Here is a 4,167-nt window from a genome sequence, read left to right as displayed (position 1 = left end):
TGCTTAAATTGTCTCAAAGAGCCTATATTGAAAAGATATTGAAGAGGTTCAATATGCACAACTGTAAATCTACTAAAGCGCCAATTGTGAAGGGTGATAAATTTTCAAAGGCTCAGTGTCCTCAAAATGATGATGAGAGAGAGGAAATGAAGACCATTCCTTATTCATCTGTGGTGGGCAGCCTTATGTATGCTCAAGTATGTACACGCCCTGATATTGCTTTTATTGTGGGCATGTTGGGAAGGTACTTGAGCAATCCTGGGAGTCAACATTGGAAAGCAGCTAAGAAGGTCCTTAGGTATTTGCAAGGAACTAAGGACTTAATGTTGACATATCAGCGCACCAGCTTACTTGATGTAGTTGGGTTTTGTGATGCTGATTTTGCTGGCTGCATAGATGATAAGAAATCCACTACGGGGTATATTTTTATGATGGCAGGAGGAGCTGTATCTTGGAAAAGTGTCAAGCAGACACTTACAGCATCCTCAACTATGGAGGCAGAGTATGTGGCATGTTATGAGGCTTGTTGTCATGCTATGTGGATGCGGAATTTCGTTTCAGCTTTGGGAGTTGTTGACTCCATTTCTAGACCGCTGAAATTATTTTGTGATAATTCCGCAGCTGTTGCTTTCTCCAAGAACACTAGGAGTATTTCTCGCTCCAAACATATTGATGTAAAATTCTATTTTGTTAAGGAGAAAGTGGCAGAGTCTCTTGTTGATATTGAACACATGTCCACAAAAAGTATGTTGGCGGATCCATTAACAAAAGGCTTACCCATAATTGCATTTCAGGAACATGTATCTCAAATGGGGTTGTTGGAAGCCTAGGTTGTATTAAGTTAGTGGGAGCCATTTTTTGGTATTGTAATACTGTGTTATTGTTGAAAGGATTGCTATTATTGTATATTTCCCTATGAATCAAGCAATGAAGCATATATGATTGCTTTTGATTATTTATTTATGATGAGATTCTATGGGACATTGATTTATGATTATGTATATGTTGTGATATTTAATTATGTAGTCCAAGTGGGAGAATTGTTGGAATTTTTATGTGTGGACTTACATAATTAATTTGATAATATCATAAATCAGTGTTAATTTATTTTTTGCATTGTGGTCCATAATGGGACTGGACACATACTGTTGCTTGATTTTTTATGGGCTCACCCTAATTCACTTGACTGGCCCATTAAGTCAAGTCGTCCAACTAAAGTGTGTAATGTGCAATATATATATATATATATATAATATATGTATTTATTTGTATATATATATATAGAGAAGTGTGTGCCTTTTTGGAGGAGCTACTCTCTTTCTTTTTTTTGAAGAGCACTCCCGGCAACACACGCACACACTCCACTTTGGACTGAATTTTGGGAGACAAGGGAATAGCTCATTGATCGTTCATCCTCGGAGCATCACGCACCCGGAAAGCAGATCATTGGACATCAAAGGGAGCTGAAATGGCTTCCCAAAGCATGAACCAAGGTAACGGACTGAATTTTGCTATTAAATGCATGCTTAATTGTCAACATGTGATCCTATGCAATTTAAATTCTCATCAGTTTCCACTCTGATGGAGCACTGATTTAAAGGTTTGCTTATGAAACGGGGGTACAGGCTGACTCCAAATGGTTCCTGGTGGTGGCAGTTGCGAAGGTGTTTCGCCGCCGGCGGCTTGAGGACAGAGCTATCCCTCAGCCAGTAACAAAAAGCACCCAGCTCCCCCCCAGAAAATCTCGTTTGCTACTTTGCTTTCCTTCCTTAAACACGGATGAGAAAATTGATGCACTCTGGGAGGGTACTAGGAACAGGGGAAAACGGCGAAAAAACAGAGCACAATGGAAAGGGATAAAACGAACTCATACAAGCCACATCTCATGTTTGAAATAATAGGCTCAGATGATGGTGAGTGAAAGCAAATGAGCATCCAACAAGAACCAAAGCATTTACAGATATATCTTGGGGAAAAATAAATAAGGACAAACTGATCTTCAGCAAGAACCATAAAAATAAAAAAATATATATATGAACATACTTACTAGCAATCCCCAAATATCTCCCAAGAATGAATAGAAAAAGAGAAGAAAAGCCTACCTGAGAGTGATTTTCTCCAACCAGATCGACAGGAACTCAGTAAAACCCTCTTCTTCTCATTTCTTAGATCTCTACCTCACTCTGGATAACCCTCTCTAGCAAAAGAAATCCTCTCTCTCTGTAACCCGTCTCCTTTCCCCTTTCCTTTTCTTTCCTTCTCTCTCTGGAAAACTCTCACTCTCTGGTTCTTTCTCTCCTAGCAGCCTGCTCACTGCAAAATCAGCACCCCACTCTCCAGGAACATGCTCTGTTTTTCCCTCAGTCGCCGCCTCAGCTCCCGGAATCCCTCATAGGAAAATATCTCCTGGCAACACGTCCAAAAAGCCTGCACCCCCCCTGCCAAAGGTTCCTCCTCTAACAGAAAATATACGTTCCTCTCTAACGGCCAGAACATCTCCCTGCCACGTGTCAAACTCTCACTTGCTTCTCAATTCCACTATTTGATTCTATGACCACCAACCACGAGGCGACACGTGGCCCTATGGGACTATGACACTTGGCAAAACAGGTTGTCTGAGAGATGAGGCCTCAAACGGGGGTCTACAGTTATATTTATATTTTTGTCAAAATATCTACCGATATTTCTCTCATATTTCCAATTCTTAAAATCCAAGTACTTCCCGATATTTCAAACCTTTTCAACTCATTTGTTTTTGCAACTTACTCCATGTTTTTTTATATCTAACTCATTGTAAAATTCATTTGCAACTAACACCCTTCACCTTGGAAAAAGCCAAAGGATGAAATATGATAAGTGATAAAAGATTTATTTTATTTCATCACTAACTAAATATGAGACGATATGTATTATCTCATCTCTTATCTCTTATTCTATGTTATGACATATCAAGTTAATTAAACATGATTTTAAGGTACTTTTCCCTAAAAATATTTCATTTGATACTGTCTAATTCCTTACATCTCTCATGATATCATTTTAATTGTCCCATCATTAACATAAAGTATTTTTAATTAAAAATAATTTAATAGAAATTTAAAAATAATTATCACTTATCTTATCCAAATTGCCATACCTCTTCATCTTTTAGCTTTACCCATTCATTATTTCTTTTTTATATTTATTCATCTTTTTTTGAAAATGATTTCATATTTTCTTGCTTCAAAAACAATATTATTACCATATTGGCCCATGAAAACACAACTTTCCCTAACTTTTAAGCCACTGCAGAGATTAGGAAATGAAGAGGGAAGCAAGAGAAATTACAACAAAAATTAATCCTAAGGATACTTAAAGGAAATTTCCATCTTTTACATGATTTATTTTTATATAAGTTTCATTTTTGGCTATTTTTTTGGTTCTACAAACGTAAAAGAAAAAAAATAAAAGATTACTAAAAAAATGGTTTTTTCGAATGATTTCACTAAAAAAAATATCAAATATGATTAAAATTAGTTAAAATTTTAAGTATTTTAAAATTATTTAATATTTATATAATAGAGAAAAAATAAGTGCTACAAGTTTTAAGAACAATATAAAAATAATTTATTAATTTAATTTTTTTTTTAATTTTCCTTCATTTTTTCTTTTATTTTATTTTTCTTTTCTATTTTCTTTCCCTCATAATTTCCTTCAAAATTTTTGGAATTTCTCTTAAGAAGCTTATAACTTGGATCGACAACTTCTTATTAGAAGACCAAAATTGCCCATACAAACTAACTCTTGATAGTAAACCATCTTATCAATAAAATTATACACTTGGATTTTATATTTTTGTGTGTTTAGTTTATAAAAGAATTTAAGGAAAAAAAATATGAAGAAAGAAAAATAAAATTAATTTTAAAAGATGAAAAAAAAAAATTTTATATGTTCATTTAAATTTAATTATATTTAATATTTTTATTTTTATAATAAAACTTAATTAATTTTTTGTTTGTTGGGTGTACTAGCTAAATGAATGTGCTCTGAGTCCAAATTTATAAAATATGAGACTATTTTCATGAACAGCCAATCACAACCGCCTGATTCAGAGTTGTTGCCCTCGTATCTCATCAATAAAGACTAATCAGACGGCCACCAACGATCTCAGCCTATTATTGTAGAACA

The sequence above is a fragment of the Vitis riparia genome, chromosome 6 (assembly GCF_004353265.1).
Source record: "Vitis riparia cultivar Riparia Gloire de Montpellier isolate 1030 chromosome 6, EGFV_Vit.rip_1.0, whole genome shotgun sequence".
Taxonomy (NCBI): domain Eukaryota; kingdom Viridiplantae; phylum Streptophyta; class Magnoliopsida; order Vitales; family Vitaceae; genus Vitis; species Vitis riparia.
The sequence above is the reverse complement of the archived record's forward strand: the minus strand, read 5'-3'. Positions refer to the sequence as shown.